Raw genomic sequence first — 18,797 nt, forward strand, 5'->3', positions numbered from 1 at the left:
ACATTCATGTGCCTGCTCCGTACCGGAGTGTAATCACGACCTAAGTAGGTAAGACAAGAGAGAACAGATCGGGTACTAAATAAGTGATAGGAAAAGGGAGACTCATAATTCCTCCCTCCATACAGCTGACATGAACGTGGTATTCACAGCAAGAGATCCAGCAGAGAAGACAAGGCATCGAGTGCGAGAAGATGTCAGTCTGAACATCATTCTACCCTTCCTGAGAAATCCTTCTTCAAAGAGACAGGACCACCACAGAGCGATTCCCAGCCCTGCTGGATGTGGAAGCTGCTGGAGGATGTTGCCATAAGGCAGAACATGTGGCTGCCCTGGTGCCCAGGGAAGACAGCAGCACTGACTGGCTTTGTGCTGTTTGCTAGTAAAATAGAAAGGTAAGACATATGAAAGGGAAGTTTGTCTAGTAGATGCGACAGCGTATTAGCACCCAGCAAAAACTGAACACTGCTCTGTTTCTTCTGCTGCTTTCACTTAGTCAGTTCATAAATCACATTTCTTATTCAAAAAGAAAAAAAAAAGGCAAAAGAAGACAAAAATATTTCTTACCTTTCCTTATACGGATAACGAGAACTGAGCTGGCAGACACTGGCATGGAAGTGGTCTGACATAAAAGTGTGGAGAGAGCAGCATTAAGGAGAATACGCTGTGCACGCCCTGTTTGCTGTTTCTTCCTTGACCAGATGGGGTTTGAGTGAATGCCACCTAATCAGAAGAGAGGGAGAAAAGTAAAGACGTTGTAATGAAAGGTAGATACTGTGGGGACGAAGAGCTTAAAAAAAACCACCTTTGAAATAGTATAAAATTGATACTTTCACACAAACAATTATTTCCCCTCGCACCATCTATTGCTACAGATAAACACTCCTTGCCAACTCTGCACTCACACACCCACTCTCCTGGCCACGTCCCCTGGAAATGCTGCAGTGATAACAGCAGAAAGAAGATAATGCTGGCATTTAAATTTGCAGTTACTCAAATTAGCTGAGCTGCTACTTGCAATAGAGCAATAAATACTTCAATGGTCTTATTTTGGGAAGGAATTTCTTGGGACTGTGACAGCTCAGTGCTGCTCTCGGGGCAGGGAGAAGCAGAAATAATCACGTGGTCACTGCTGATCTTCTGCAGGATGCACACTCCTGGGTCCCCAGGACAAGCACGTGCATGGAGGAACCCGCCTTTTTTCATTACATTTCTATGACAGCCACCACTATAGCACCAGAAAACACACATAAGCTGGGTTTAAGGTACCAGCTTGGGTACAGCCAAGATAAAACTCGTTGGGGCCGCAACGTTCACATGAAAAGCTGGGTAAACCATGAGGAAATTCTTCACTGAGCTCCATGCTGGGGCAGAGTCACTGTCAGCAGCATGTGAACAAGCTAGCATGAAGGCAGCGTAAGTATATTGTGGCAGTCAAAAGGGATCCTCAGATATCAAGCACTGTGGGACTGGCAATGACAAGGCTGCATGGTCTCTTGTAAAACCGTACATCTAAACTGGTCGTACTGTGTATGACATGATAACAAGGAGCAGATGTAGTTTAAGCATTTATATTTTAACTTGAGGGTGGATAAACCTCACAACTGAGAGCCACATACTGACAGTCATAAGAAATGGACTGCGTATCTCAGAATACTGAAGGAAAAACTGTGGTTCCCTAGCGGAAGATAGTATGAAAGGCAGCAATGCACTGCGTGATTCCAGGTTTCCTTCAGAGTAGCGTCAGTGAGCAGCACTGTCCCCAGACCACTAACAGGTGGGAGAGCAGAGGGACCACATACATATCCCCATTGCAAACACAAAGAGGAACCACTTGCTGCTGCTTCTGTTGGTAAGCTGGCAAATACCCAATAAACACACAGACCTTGTCAGCTTTCCCCCAGGTTTTCTGGGGGAAAAAGTAACAAACGGACAATGGTGGATACAAAACATAACGGCAGTTCTACATGTGAACATTTTTGCTCCATCAATTAGGTAAAATTGATGCATGCTTTATGACACGTTGAAGTATTGTGACAACTCAGACAACACTGCAGAGCACAGATAACTTCAGGGTCTGTAAAATGGTTTGCATATGCATAGCTTAAGACCATACTTCAAGCAGCGTAATAGAAAATTATAAAGTGATTTTTAATAGCATAACCTGTAATTTATATTTCATTAACTACTCAAGTTGAATTTTGATACTGTAAAAGTACATTTTTTTCAGCTTTTACTTTCAGCAATCATCAATTTTTTTCTGACAAGTGGCACGTCTTATTCAATGGCTTTGGTCCTCTGTTTTTAAATAATATTGTTTTCCAGAATATCAGTATGACTGTATGTAGACATTTTTTAAAACAACCTAGTGACAGCAATTTCAATCAAAAATGAGAAAAAAAATAGAAAACTTTTTTTTTTTTTTTTTTTTTTTAAGCACTATGAATAACAGTAACTGCCGCAAGTCAGAAACAAGAAAGGCAAAGCCAGTACTGGGGTACTTTGGCTTCATTCATCCTGAAGTTTGTTACTTGCAGAAGAATTACATGGGCCCTATGTATAGAAGTTAATACTGCAGTAGATCACCATTGCCATCTCCTGGTAAATAAACCATATAACTGTATTCTGAGGCTTTTTCTAAACAGCCATATATTGTACAACTGTAGAGAGATTACACCATAAATAGGCAATAAAGGATTTAGGGTATTTATTGTGAGCCTTTCATTGCATTTTTATTCTTTGCTCACATAAGACCTTTACAAAGAACTGCATTACAGCTGATAAATAGTGGCATTTGTTCCAATGCACTCTTTATGCTGGAAAGAAATACCACTAGTTATGACTCTGTAAATTAAGGAGACGATGGGTATTGTTGAGATTGAAACAAATATCAGGGCTGTTTAAGAAAAATGCACCATAACCAGAACAGATACACTCTCAGAGAAGAGGCATTAGTTTCCAGTGTATTTTGATGAGAAACAAATATGGGACTGTGATGTGGTAGTCACAGCCAAGGCAATGTCAAACAACGCCAAGTCACATCATGAAGTGACAGTAGGGACAATGATAATCTGTCATTTGTTATGGTATTTTTAATCCTTTTATTTTCTCACTGTTTTCATTGTCCTACCCATTGTTATTCTCTATTCTGCTCCTTCCCACTTGTCTATGCTCCCTTTTGTCTTTCTGCTGCTAAGTGAAACTGTGTGTGTGTGTATATATATATATAAATACATACATTAATGTACGCATATAAATAATATCTCCTTTCCTGCTGGGAGAGGTCAGGAGTAGGCTGACCCCAAAGACAGTCTGACAACCCCCCAGAAGTGCTGCTCTGCCCCTCAGCAGCAATAGGTCCTCCCCTTGCTGTGCAATCACTCACAAGCACAGGAGGAAGGACAAGGAGATGTGTCTACAACCCATTACCCCTCAGAGCAGAGGGCAGTTTTCAATGTGATGTTGAGCCTTGGTAAATCATCCTTTCAATCAAATCAGTAAACAGAGAGAAATGATATCTAACCAGCAATAAATTTCAGACAAATTCAGCAAGAAGTGACAGACTAGTCAAATGTCTATGCTTTATACTGCGGTGCTTCTCTCTGCAACAAAGTGATATCCTTTATTTGCAGATGCGTACATACTGTCAGCATTGCCACTTAATAGGACATTGGACAACCCCTTTAACAAGTGTTTGCTTTTTCCCATAGAACAGCAATGAACTTTTTGAAGGCAAGGATGCATCGTGAATCATAAAGGTGGGAAAAGACCTCTAAGATCACCAAGTTCAACCAGCAACCCATCCCCACCATGGCCACTGACCTTGGCCCTCAGTGCCACATGTCCATGGTTCTTAACCACCCCCAAGGATGGTGACTGCACCACCTCCCTGGGGAGGCTGTGACAGTGCCTTGATAGCCTTTTTGAGAAGAAATGTTTCCTAATATGCAGCCTGCAGGAAGAGTGTCTACCTCAGAGCAGCCTCTGCAGTGGTAACAATCCTGTTGTTTTTTCTCCCACCCATCAGCTACACACCCAACACTCCAGTAGATGAGGTCAACTGCCAACCTGAACACAAGGATGATAGATGATAGATAGGGCAGAGGTAATTTAGAGCTGCCACAGTGTCAGAAAGAGTGAAGATTAACTGAAGCTCATAAACAGCTGTGACAAGTGGCAGGGTGTGGGACACCTGGAGGAAAAAGAATAGCTTGGAATGAGAGTGAGAAAAGGGTCTTGACAGGATTAAAGAGTGGTCTATTTTCTCATCAGCTGCGTACCCTCATAAGAGGACTCAAGCTTGGAATCACAAAGGCATTACAATCTGGAGTCCCTAGCAGATTACATTTAATGATCTTAATAGCTATTAAGACCAAAAGAAACTAGAAGATACAAGCTGAATATTAGACTGTCCCAGGGGATGTGGAATCAACACGCAGTGCTAATGGCATCCACAGTCGTTCCTATTAGACTGTGCCTAGAAACTTCTCCCTGAAGCACCACTTCAATTATGTATTTATTAATTTATTTTTATTTGCTTTAGCTGTTCTCCACTCTTTATAAACACACGTGCTTCCTACTGAAAATAATAAAATCATCTCAGTGAGTAAATGGGTACAAAATCTGAGCTCTAATAATGAATGGGTAGAATTGGTAGCATCCTTTAAAAATGGCAGGGAAAAATACAAATGCCCATACTGTGGAGAAGGAGAAGATGAATACAAACTAGAAACTGAGATATATTATACTTCATACAACTGCAGCTGAAAAAGAACAGCCAAGTATTTGCTGAGAAGAGTACACATATCTTAAGGAAATCTGGGACTAAAACACACTAGCAATAAGTGGAAAATGTGATTCCCACCCCCCTCACCTGTGATGGTGATACCCCCAACCCCACTTCACTTGTTACGTCCACAGAGCCATTTACTCATCCATCACCATCAAAGAAAAGTCATTTTACAATATCCAACCAGGCAAGAGTAGGCAATGTGGACACTGCCATCATGGGCTGGCAAACTTCGGACTTGAAAAATGAAAGTTCAGTGATCCTGCACATCAAGTGCGTGTAGTATAAGAGTAGTGAGTGTTGCAGTTAATTGCTGCTGGTGCTGGTTCATGAACTTTTTGATCTCTGCTTACTTGACAGCACACACATTGACGAATAATGCTTGCTTGTTATCAGCACGTGTTGTAATCAGTAAAAGGGGATCAACTGAAGGCAGACTCAAGTATCATTTGCACTGCTTCCAGCACTAAATTTCCTGTCAAGAAGGAAATAAACTTTGACTACTGTCTTATATTTACGTTGGCTATTTCCTTTCAGGAAACCGTTTGACTTGACATGCTAGAGTCATTAACAGCAGCTTGACTGGCATCAGTTCCTACAAATCACCCAGCTATAAAACGTAAAGCGCGGGGATTCCAAGAGTCATGACGTTTGCAGCGGTGTGAGAAGAAACATGGATATCCTCAGCTCTTCAGGGATTATACATGCTGATACATTACAGATATACATATATACGAGAGAGAGGTGCACACTGCAGTCTACACTAATTATCACTTTCCATTTCCAAGGCTATCCATGCATCAAGAAAGGAGAGAAACTCTCTGATCTTTTTTTAATGGTTTTAAGCTCTAAAAATCAGAAGGTGGAAAATATCCCTAAGCAAGTTCTTTGCACAATTCAAGTGAGGGCTGCAAGACTGACCTCCCCCTTTCCCTTGAGACTGCATTTTCAGTAATTGTGCTTAAAATATTTCTGAAAGAAAAAGAGGGGGCAGTGAGAGAGGCAATGAAGATAAAATAGTATTTCAAAGACTTACTGAAACACACAGATCAGTGCTGACTGTTCCTCTTATCTTTCTATTTCACATTTTTGAGGATTGGGAGTTTACTATTATGCACTGCATATTTTCTTTAATGTGCATGGATGGGAAGACAAAGATTCAAGCCTTTACTTTCCAAAAGGAGGACATTTTAATACAGTCTTTGGGACAGATAAGTCAAAGGTACATATGAGAAATGCAGAAAAACAGAATTGACTCTACTATCTAACAAGACCTATATAGCAGGATTATACTCCATGGCTTACAAGAGTATCGATCTGTGTGTACTCCTCAGTGGTGTTACATTCATTTTAACATTGATCTCCATTTCATTATACCACTGCATCATGCACTCTCAGTGTCATCTGAGTGCCACTCTAAAACTGAGTGTCTTCTGTTGCTGTCAAGTTCTACAAATACGTAGTGCAGCTTGCAATTCAAAATATCAATTCCAAAGCCTATTTGTTCACACACATACTCCACATTTAAAGTAATACCAAGGACCTACCACATCTTAACCTCCAAAGAAAGTTAAATATATAGTGAAGAAGACATCTGTAAATGATTTTGCTTGGAGGAATTTTTTTTTATTATTATTATTATTTTTTTTTTTTTACTCAGAGCATTGTTTGTGTTGCCTTTCAGAGAAGCTTGAAAATACCATTTCTTTCCCTAACGGCTTCTTTCTATTCCATTTGGAAAACATTGATTTTGCTTTCCCTTGTGATTCTTATGCAGCAGAAGTAAACATGGCTCTGTTTAATATATGTTCAAGTCTGTGCAACGCCATCAAATTCACTATAGCTCTGGGAAGTAAACCAGTCCCTTTGTTGGCTCCTAGTATTGCTACCACACAATGCAAAATACCACCATTCCTACATGCCCAGAGAAGCTACTGGCTTTGTGGATTTGCTCGTGCATGCTTTATTCCTCAAAGCACATGGCTGGGCACCAGGGCCTCATAAATCCTGATGTCAGCTTTAATAACGTGCTGTTGCTCAGTTGGAGTACAGTTACAAGGATACATGGTCCAAAAGCTAATTGCACAAACTGTAGTGCATATATACAAGAAAAAATAGCCATTATACATAATGTATTAACAAATCAATACACACACGATCCTGGGCTTATCACCAAAACCTCTGCTCCATGTTATGCTTACCATTCTGCCACTCTAAGCTCTGCTGTCCTCAGGCTTACAATTATGAGGACACAAGCCCATAAAAACCTGCAGCAGCTGCCTGCAGGGATTGTCTCCTTCCCTGCTGAATGTGTTTTCAAGATCATGTGCAGACTTGTTAGTCCCATAATTCTGGACAAAAGACAACTGATCTTGCAGCCAGATAATAATGCCTTCCTGGGGAGCAGGACATCTCCACACTCATACCTCAGCCATTCCACAATAATCAGCCTTGATTTCATTGTGAGATGTAATTCTGAGTCCTACCCTTTGTACTGTTGAAAAAAGGACAATATTTACCCATCAGTGTGGAGGAAAACGGCTAGTTTTACCCTCCTGTATGTGTCACAGGAGATGTGAACTTGGGAAAAAAAAAAAACACACCTATTATACTCTTCATGGTTCTCAATTTTTTTTCCTCTACAAATTACCTTATTCTGCCTTCATACGAGTCTCCCTTTTTCTTGTCAGTATTTCTACAGTCAACCTATGTTCTCCCAGTCATTCTTCTGCTTTAAAAACAGCAGTGCCACATTTTACTGCTGCCAATCCAAGCCTCAGCACTTCAGCTACTGCATTGTGGACCTTGATCCAATGTATAAAGATGGGAATCTTTCCAAGGACATCCTTAGGCACTGGCACTAGATCTGACACTATATGGAGGGACGAATTTCTCATATCCTTAGGTTAACTTCTAAAAGAAAAAGGCTCTATCCAGCGGGAGAGTTACTTACCAACCTGATATTTTATGCATTGAGCTCCAGAGTGTCGCAAGATGATTTTAAGTATCGCAGCAGACAGCATCATTTCGTATAGTGAGTTAGTTCTTTTAAATTGTTACCTCACTTACCACTGAAGCACCTAATCAGGAAAAGAACAAAAAAACACTGTTTATGCACTGCTGTACCACAATGCACTGCTGCTCGCATCTCAAATTCCTTTTCTTTTCTTACAAAGATTAGACCTCAAGAAAAACGGAGCGCTTTTGTTTGCATTCACTGCCCTTTTTAATTGAATAGAATAGGAGCTGACAGACTAACACTGCAGGAGACGTTATTTCACTGAAACTGCACATAAAAGATTCAGTAGCTGTGTAAATGTAAACATGGAATTTATGGAAAGGTGTCCATCTTTTTAAAAAGGAATGGACGTGCAATTCTGCCCTGCAGTTTTACAGCATTAACCAAAAAGCTTCATTCCACCTGCAGCAGTTACTGTTGTGGGCATTGGCTCACCATGGATACATCGTCCCAAGCAAAAGCAAATGCTGGCCAATTCCAAAGACACTACTTCAGACACATTCAGTATTTCCTCATTGAGTCTGAAAATGTGTGCAAGGCTACCCGCATAAGGATGGGGGCTTGTGGTGGCTGCATGTTCTGCATTAAGATACTGAATCTGCTAATGCCAATCCTACGTCAAACAACTTGGTCACCTCTGCTGGTTAGCAGAGCATCCTTTTCTCTAGGTTGTGCCTAAATGATGGTGGAACTGAAGAGGAGGAAGAGAAAAAAGGAGATGTCATTTCACAAATGATTCAGTTACAGCATTCTTCTCTCTCTTCCCACTTATTTCTCTGAGTATCTGACAATCGAGAAAGGTGCAATTATCTAAAAATGAAGAAACTGCAATATTAAAAGAAATAGACTTTTAGTGGAGAGATTGAACATGAAATTTCAAAGGATCATTCATCAATGTGTTGCTTACATACTAGAGGTAATCTCTGAAAATCACTAGAGTTATACTACTGGGAAAAGACAGTGATTAATGAGATCCTGCCTCTGAAGGACACATTTTAGGTGAAAAGAAAAAAGTAAAACAGACAAGTGGCACGAGCAAATGAGACTTTCTCTTAATTGTGGTCATTGTGGACTAGATCACAGATGGGTTATGGGACCACACAGTGCTGAAAAAACATTCTGGGATTTCATGCTCTTTCAGTTTGTGAATACAGCAAAGAAATGACCAGGCTACACGGTCGTCATAGCAATGTAAACATTTATTTAAAACACAGGTCTAATGCTGGGGAAAATTGCATTGCCAAGGCTCTAAGCAACAGTATATTGCACAACTAGGTCCTCCCATTCCTACTTTTTAGAAGTCTTAAGTTCTGCTGAAGAAATATAACCGCTTTCTTTCCATCAGCATACAGCTTTTGTGTGTGCCTCAACATTTCAACACTTCTTTGAATTTGCAATCTGCCTTCATTTTACTTTTATTACCACTTGTCATCCAACTTAATCCATGGATATCTTATTTCCCCTGACTCCACTATTTCAGTTTCAGAACTCTGCAATTGAGAGAGCTGTCTGAGGAGCTCCAACTGAGCCCTGGAGAAACATACACTCATGTCCCACAATTATGGACTTCATTAAGAACATATTTAAGTGCAGAAATGAAGGTAGGGTGCACATATCCACAAAGATGATCACTGCAAATGAATTAAATCAGTGAAAGCAGCAACAAATCTTTACCAAAATAGTTGCCAGGCTCCATTATGGTACACTCTTCCATTACATTCACAGCTCCCCAGAACCAAAATGACTTTCAAAAGTTAACTCATTAACAGTTATCTTAATAACAACTTTTGGACAATAATGACTGTACAGGATTGCCTGGGTGGACATGGACATCTGCTGCACGTTCAGAATCAATGGCTGATGAACTCTCAGCTCTATGTTTGGATGTGTGACACTCTATTATAATAGACAGTCAAGTAGCATTAATTTAACTAATTACCTACTCTTCCACTCTAGCATTCAGCCAAATTAGCTCATGACAGAAGGAAGATGCACAAAGACGAGAGGAGGGAAAGGAGATGTGTAGGAGAACAAACTGAGGGGAAGCTTTCAGCATTTACAAAGCCCTTCCCCAGTGCACCACTAACACTTGTCACCAGAAGAGAGGGAAAGCTCTTTTCTTTTTCTGTGAAACCAGGGGTCTCCGGTAGTCCTTTGTTTGGGTGCAAACAAGAAGCAATTCAAGTCAACTGATTGGAATTTCCTAGCTATAAGGCCAAATAAAGAAAGCGAGCATTTCCTCCCATGATAACTGCATCCCATCCCTTGGATTGTTGCTTTCCCTTTCCCTCGCAGCAGGTACTGAGAACAATTCTCACCTCCAGCACTGAAGGAAGCAGAGCTTGTTTGGAGAAAGAATTAAAACCAAAGCAAAGAATATCATTACAGCAGTGCTCACTGCTCCTGCTCTTTTTAATGTGGTGCTGGCATTTTCATTATAAACTCATATTTTCAGTTTTTATAACTCAATAATAAAAAGTTGCTGAGGGCTAAATATTGGCAAGCAGCTCTGCTTGCCAAAAATGAAGCATTTCCACAGCATGGAGGGAGGGCAAGAGTCTCCATCTCTGCTTATTTCACTGGGAAAGCAACTCTAACATCATCAGTTCTATACCAACAAGCAGCCCCTACCAGAGCCTTTGCACAATGTGCCAGAAGGCTCATAACCACATGCAGTTGCAAGCACAGCTCGCAGCTCCTAAGTCCAGAAGAAATCAAAAGATCAAATTTCCCCCAAGCGTCAGGTATGATATTTTCTTTTTGTCTTAGATTTTGAACCAAAAAAAAGAAAAAATATATACCCCATTGATACAACTCACCATAGCCCTCCAGGTGTTAAATGGCACTTGTACGAAGCAGAGCCAGTTCTCTGCAGGATGGATGGATCACAGTGCAGGACTGGGAGCTGAGTGCTGCCTGTAACAGAAGGAAGAAAAGCGAGGAATACTGCTAAAGTGACATACACTCTTGTGTAGGGAATAGGAAAAGTTTCATTAAAAAAGAGACAAATAGAACAGCCTCCACTTTTTTCACATTTTCAGATGGAAAGTGTAACTATACATATCCATATATTTTTTAAGAACCCAACTCTGCGACCTTGCTATGACCTTATCACTCCACTGTGATAAAAAATGAAATACAGCGAAATAACATCTAGCAGAAATAACACAAAGACAGAACCAGAAACTGCTGTCACCTCACACCCATTCCCTCTCTTTTCTTACAGCTCAGTGCTCACATCTGCATGAACGGCTCTCCAAGTTAACAGCTTTATATCAGAACTGTGCTATTTTAGACACGCTATTTATAAGCTGCTTTTTAATGTAAAATTAGAATTTCACCAAAAACAAACAAACAAACAAACCACCAAAAACAACAAATCAAGATTTTACTAAGAAGAATATCATGCCAGGAAAAAAATAAGACAACAAATGCAGGCTATACTTCATTCAAGGCTCTGTCTTGTTAAAGATCTAAGTGGTGTATACATGGCTTTGTGGTGTGATGCAGTGGTTACCAAGGAAATCCTTATTTTTTTAAAAGTTTAGTGAAGACAATGCAGTCACACACATAAATAACCTGAGTCCCTGGCAGGCTAAATTGTACAGTGGCAGACCTGAACACGTTTACATGTTGGTTTGTTTGTTTGTTTCTTGTAAGCAGATATTCTTCTCTAGTAAGTCTTCATGAAGAAAATTTCGTTAGATAGTGATTGTAGTTTTTAATTGCACGTGCTGCCGGCTGATATTAAATTACATAACCTTTAAAGTGTCATAATCTATGATTCCTGAAAGAGTGACCCAAGTTGGGGTAGATGAGAGTTTCCTGAAGCATTTCTTGTGCTAAAAGTTGAGGTTTTTTTTTATTTATTTTTTATTTTTTTTTAAGTTTTGCAGGAACATCACTGGAGATGTTTATACCACAAAGATTCTTAACAGCTTCAATAACACAATCAGAAATTTAGCTTGGAAAAAGCATCAGCCATAGGCCTGCCTGATGGATCTCATACATATGTGCAAGCCTGGAAACCAGAAAATTCACTTATGTCTTGATTAAGGGGGAAAAAAAAAAAAAAAGAAAAAATAATATTCTTAAATTTGATATATTAATATTGATATATTATTGATAAATATATATATATATTTTGTGAGAAGTGCTCGATAGCATACAAGTGCCTGCACTGGGCCTGACCAAAGCTCCAGGTAATGCAGTATCTTGTCTCCAGCAATGGACAAAACAAGACAGCCATGAAAGAGTCTCAGCACTGGGCAGACAGGGATGAAATACTCCAGCCAGGCGCTCCCCAGCCTCCAGCCATTTACACTTCACAGACATCCTGGGCAGGCAGTTTCTACTCTGCTCAGCAGCCTCACTGGATTTATTTCCATAAGCTTGTCCTTGAAGCCCAATAACCTTTCAGCTTTCTCAGCATCCCAGGGCAAGAAGTCATAGGACTGAGCCTCTGCAGTAGTCGTTACAATATTGTAATAAATGTAATGCTGCTTTGATGAAAGGCTAAATGACTAACTCGGCTAATGACTGAACAGAAATAATATGCTATGTACAGTCAAAGGTGGGTTTAAAATGCTTGAACAAAATGAATGGAGGAAGTCAGTGAAAGGGCATATTTAGCTGAGTGGCTTTTAGAGGCTCCTCTCTAGGGTAATAGATCATACCTTATGAGCAAGTTCTTGGAGAAACCAGCGACACAGCTCTCAATAAAGCTAATAAACTGAAGCTACTTTCCCTAGCCCTCTTGCTTTGTCATGAACAGAGATTACGACTTGGAATTTTGCAGTGAAAGAATATCATCTCATGTCTTAATTTGCCTTATACTGGACAAACAGGATCTCTCCACAATGATGTTAAGCTCATAAGGATGAATATGGCACTCCCAAGCTCCCACTTATCGTTTAATCCAGTGCACATAGGTGCTGCTCTATTGATGAACAAAAAGACTGTCCCCACTTGAAGATCTGACCACTTTCAATTCGTAAAGGTTTGAAAATGAATTTGAAAGTAACACATCTTTCAACATTATGTAACTGAATTTCTATGCAAGCTGTGTGAAATACAGGAAGACAGCCTTTTTTCTGTCCTCACAACGCCTGTCGCCCTGACTGCTGTGTGAGAGATTTTTAAAGAAACAGACCAGCAGAGAACATCTCACTGTTCCGTATTTTACAGGGAGAATAACACATTCCTTCCAGCTGTCCTTATTAATTTATAAACAGCCATGATCCTAGGTTGTTCTGGTCATTCCAATTTATGATCAGAATAAAATTACTCTCAATTGAGAGAAAAAAATACCTCTGCTCCAAAGCTTCATAGTAAGTGATAAGTGTTCACTGGACCGTAATTATGTCTTTCAATTTTTCCTATGCCGTTCCAGTGTTTTATTTTTTTTTTTTTTAATATAAGCTTTTTAATTAAGCTTTAATCTTCACAGCACTAAACTAAATTAAAGTATCTTTATAGCGTTGCTTTGGTAACTAGTAGAAGGAGGAAAATTACCTTATCTGTTTTTTCACCATGTTGCAACTGTAAACATCTCAGTTGTGGTCTTTAATCTGCTCACTTTCACTCAAAAATAAAAATTAAAAAAGCAGTCACACCGAAACCAGTTATCACTGCTGGAGCCATAAATGGCCCACAGTCCTCCAGCGGGATCTCACTGTGCAGCCAGGAACACTTTGCTCAAGGAGATTTAAATACAAACTAATTAAGCAGGACACAAATAAGGCAGACCTGAGTGAAACAGCAGTATCCATCAAAGGAAGTTCCCACCTCTTCTTACCCTCCGGTTCCTTCAGCAAAGAAGCTGTAATATGGCAAGTTATATATATAACCTCCATATGAGGTTCTGGAAGCTTCCTGCATATACACACACATCTTTAAAATCTATCTGCTACTCTTCTGCAAAGTCATTGCCCCGTTTTCTATCTGGACAAAATATCACACAACAAATAGAACTGACCCAATTCATTGCCTAAATATGACCTCATGTTATAACAGAAATCGGCTTGAGACATGAAAACACCTGCAATAACTGAAAAGCCCATGCAGCTCAAGTATTGAGTTGTGGAATGGGTAAGAGGAAACAAGTTATTAGACCTTTCTTTTAGTATGATCAGAACTGTGGTAAGCACTCCTCACTTTCAGAAAGAAAAAAAAAGTTTCAGAAGATCACCTTACAAAATGTTACAAGCCCACAGGGCACTGTCGACAGCAGCCCAAGCTTCTGCTGCCTCTTTGGGAGCAGCCCTCTGGACTGAGCAGCAAACAGCCATGTCACCACACTGATGTGTGCATCAGCATCATCTGAAGGCACAGCAGGACATTGCGCATCTGTACAGATAGGCTTATCCAGCCACAGGACATAAAACAGCACACATCCCATTGCCCTGGCTCGGCTGCTGATGCAAATCCTTCCCAGCCAAAATCCTTTCCTCCAGTTCTCATTTGCAAGGAACAAACATCCAGAGCCTGACAGCTTTGGAGAGAGGACAGACTGCAGGCAAAGCACTACGGAAAAACCCATGCACGTGCACAGCTGGCTTTATTAATGCTTAAAAAAATAGAAAAAGGTTCAGGTAATGAAAGGGCTAAAATGTGCAGAAGTCCCCCCAAAAAGCCATTCTACAGCTCTGATTGCAACTTGTTTTGAATTTTCTGCTTATTTCCCACTAAATCAACATGAAACATCAAAGCCCATAAACCTAAGGCATATAATAAAACCTTGTCTAACAGTGACAAAGTCAGCATTCACCGAAGGTACATCTCCCACTTAGAGATCCTAAATCTGAGTCTGAGCTGAGAATGACAGAACAGGCAGCACTGAAATCAAGTTGGCAATTGGTTAAATTTCTGTTTTCCCACTCTGATAGACAACAAAATGGTTGAGTTTCAATTCATTTAGAGACGTAAGAAGGATGTCAGAAAAGAGAATATACAGATTAAAGACCTAAGAACTGTCAGCCATTGAGCGTAAAAGAAGAAAGAAAAGATATTTTATTTTGCACCACCTTTCTTACAATGTGCTGGAAAAACCTTTTCGCTCAAGTCCCGTGCATTGCATACCTATCTTAATCTTTCCCAAGCAAACCAAGGAAAAACAGATTCTTAAACTAAGATTAAATGTTGGCCTCGTAGCATAGTAATTAAGTATGAACTAATTAAGAAAAAAGAAGTCCAGTCATACAGTAATCACAAAGAGGACTTTTCCCCAGTGTACATTACCCCACACATCCTACTTAGAGCCATGTAAGCACATGAGCTTATCGATCTCGCTGAGAACAAATGCAATCTCTTTCTCACGTAATGACTTTTTCCCCTAAGGAACATTTGAATGTAAGGTATATTTAAGCAGCACTTGAGCAAAATAAAATTACTCTGTTCAGCACACAGATTATTTCAACAACATACCTGCGTCTGTAATCAAGCCAGAGGCTGTTTGCTGATTGCTAATTGTTGCCATCATTTTTTTTTTTTTCACATAGGAAGAAACAACAGTCCTATAAGCAAGTGCCAACAATGGTCTCAATGGGTTGGGGTAGAGTGGCCATCAGAAATCAGTCAGGGCAATGGCTGGGTGCCACTGAGTGTGTACTTAGCAAACATAATTATTTAGAACCTCAGTGTGCTTCCATGTGTCCTGGTTATTGCTGCCACTGCGTAAACAGCAAACATAACTCTCGCTGAGCAGGGACCCGGGCTGCAGACTGAGGGCAATACATTAACCTACAACTAAAGTGCTTTCCATCAAGAGCATCCCACAGGATTTGATATGATCCATGAATTATAAGAGCAACAGTGGCAGCAGCTGGATTCCAGCTGTTCACCCACTCTGACAGATGTTCAGGGCCTAAGTTTGCAGCACACTGTATTTAAGCAAGATCCTTTTCCCATCCAATAGAACAGTGATTTCAGAGAGGACAGCCTCGTCTGAGAGAAAGCTGAAAAGGCAGAAGTACAGCAACTCAGTGGTTAAGGCAGCTCCCCAGATATTTCTTCTATAGCATACACTCAGCAATTAGACATCCCCATGAAAGGCAGAAAACTAACACTGGCATTGGCCTTCATGGAGAAGCATCTCTCTTCTGCTGTATGTTAGCATCCCGCAAAACATGCTTACAATTTTAAAATACTAACCATTGAAAAAAAAAAAAACAGATTTCATATTAATATTTGACAGCCAGACTGTATAGGGAAAGGTTTTCTCTATAATAAATGTCACCTTTGTAATATTGTCCTGAAAAACTATCCAAGGAAGTGTGTATTTAATACAGTGAGCTCTACTGCATTCTCCCTATTTTCAATCTTTCCCATATATCTAATTATCACCTTTTCAGTAATTGAAGAAAATTACTACGCCAATAATATTGCTTTTCCTTTGCTGAAATAATAGAAATCAAGAAGCAAATTCAGGAGAATCCCATTCCTAAGGGTACTGGATTACCTCTGTCTACCAAGAACTCCTGGACCATGGCCATTAAAAGCTATTCTGTAGATGTTCCATGGTGATGCAAACAAGTCTGGCTATTTGAAACCCCTTGTTCTTTTGCTGCAGATTCTCATTCAGAACATTGTGCTTCCCCTATCCTTAGTTCCCATTTTCTTCTTCTATCCTTCTATTCATAATGCACTTAAGTTTATTTTTAGCCCCAATAAAGAAGTCTCTCAACATCATACTTTCATAATTTTTCTCTTCCCAGCTGCTGTATTGTAGGGGAGGTCCTATTAGAAACTCAAGGGTAGCAGTTCAGTCTCCCTGCAACCTCAAACAACTGTTCCACAAATGTGATACTTTGCCTAGTAAATTATAATGTGATTTTCCTGTTAAATACATTTATTCTGTGAGATAATTGTCAGAAATGTAAGATGGTCAAACTCCCCCTTGTAGTTAAGGAGTTTCCAGGCAGAATCACAGATTATTTTGTTGCTGCTGCAGTTATTGTTTTTGCAGTAAAGATGGGACCATCTGTTCTTTTGAAGATGTGCCAAATCAGTTGAAAATAATTCATTCAGGTAGTCAGTGAACCGCAAAAGCTGATGGTTTAAGGATTCAGGGAGGTTTCAACAGGGAACACCAAAGCACTTTGCCCAGCTTAGCTTAGATTTTATTTAAACAGGGGCCTCTATGGAGTTCAGAAATGTAAAAGCTACACAAGAACAATCCTCTCATTCTATCTACCTCATTCTCATACAAACCTATTGCAACAAGAATTAACAGCTATATATCATAACTAGCTTACACTACTCAAAGGATAACTATAATAACAATGACCTTAATATTGTCCTGCATGTCAGAAATATGCTGAATGTCCAAGTCATGGCTGTTTCATAGTTGTTTTATTTCACCATTTGTTCCTCTTTTGGCAAAGACCTGCACTGATAGCCATATGTAGCATGAGTATTGATAGCAAACATCTCACTGCTGGGGACAGCTGGGTAGAGCAGTTGTAGTGCATCAGAAGCAGAACAAGCAGAGAGCAGGAAGGAAAGACGTGTAGAGATGGGATTGGAGCTCTTACGCGTATCTAGAACTCCTTGGTCAGTTTAGACAAGATGGCAACATGCCTGGGAAGTCCTGAGAACACACACACACAAAAATCTCACCTGAGCCCTCCTCACCCATCATCATTTGTTATGGCCTTCTGAATAAAGAACTGTAAGTTAATATTAGAAGGTATCTGACAAAGAAGAATTTCTGGGGATTTCTCTGCTATGGGTCTTATAATGACAAAGAAAAGTCCACATGAATTTATGATGTAGTCAGTTAACTTAATATTACTCCCAGCACTGTGAAAGAAACAATAATAGCTAAATACAGTTTATTTCCTCACCTTTTAAACAGATCATGATCGTACTTCTTAAGTAACAAAAAGTAACATGGCAGTGTTTTTTATGTAATAGATTGAAAATAACTGAGCACAAACATAACTGATATTAAACAGTGCTTAAAAGTAACAATGAGAAAAGCAAAGAAATAACATGGCATACAACCAAACTGCATTACACCTTCCCAAGCTGTGACAACAGAACATTCATTACGATGTTGTTAAATAGCTATTCTATCAGTAGTGGTAGCATTACAATGCAGTAGCTTAATTAAATGAAGTTTCTTTCATCCTTTATTTATTAGATTTTCAGGCCACACAAATGAAAAAAAAAAAAAGATTTGCAGCTCTAATAAAGTACCGTAATTCCCATATTTCTTTCATATATTAGTAATCTGTTAGCTAATGTGCATTTGCATTTTCTATATTTTAGTCCTGATAGATTGGTATGTCACTGCAAAACACAAAAACAGAGAGCAAATCAAAATATTTACAACATACTATAGTTTCCTGTACAGCTTAATGTCATAATTAAGTAACAGCTACGCTTATGAATTAATTTGGTATGTTTGCAGGTCATGTGGACTTGTGGTTTATTTAAACTACAATTTTCACAAGAGTTATTAGCCACTGTTACAATCCTACATGCTAAAAAAGATTTCAAATAACTTCTCTGTATAACATACTGGATTTGAAAGTTGCTTTGTCTCAGAATTTAGATACAAATGCCTTTTCCTGATGAATAAAGAACACCAGATTCTTACTTCAGGAACTGTGATTCAGCAGATATCCTAAATAAAGCCTGTCGATGGTGAAGTACACACAGTTATCTCTACATTATCCTCTCTGCACTTTAAACTATTCTTTTTTAATTAAAAAAAAAAAAAATCTAGATTTCTCTGTATATTTATACTTTGGTTGGTTATCTTTAGGCAGATTGGGATTTGTGTTGTGTGAAATAATCCCACTGAATACAGATAAAGAGGACAAAGGAAGCAGAAGGGCAGAATTCAGCTCATCCCCACTTCCTGCAGCACGATGTGGGGCCACATGCCGTATGTTCTCTGTAGAGTGCTGCTTCAGCAAGGCTTTCCTGGGGCTTTCCCCTTTCAGATTTGGGATATGAGTCTCCCACACTGAGCCAGCCCCTGTG

The 18,797-nt window shown here is 39.6% G+C and overlaps 1 long non-coding RNA gene across 1 annotated transcript in view; it reads right to left on the minus strand.

Annotated features, from left to right (window-relative positions):
• Window positions 1-5,209: 5,209 nt before the first annotated feature.
• The window catches only part of LOC122185497, a 34,794-nt gene continuing 21,206 nt past the window's right edge, over window positions 5,210-18,797 (minus strand). The window contains exons 2-4 of the long non-coding RNA XR_006180891.1: window positions 10,625-10,721; window positions 7,744-7,866; window positions 5,210-5,261 (exon numbers count right to left, since the gene is read on the minus strand). This is a non-coding gene — a long non-coding RNA (uncharacterized LOC122185497). The remainder of the gene's footprint in view (window positions 5,262-7,743; window positions 7,867-10,624; window positions 10,722-18,797) is intronic.

This window comes from Lagopus leucura, unplaced genomic scaffold, assembly GCF_019238085.1.
Source record: "Lagopus leucura isolate 7727_CA_CO unplaced genomic scaffold, USGS_WTPT01 Super-Scaffold_100029, whole genome shotgun sequence".
In the NCBI taxonomy this organism is placed as follows: domain Eukaryota; kingdom Metazoa; phylum Chordata; class Aves; order Galliformes; family Phasianidae; genus Lagopus; species Lagopus leucura.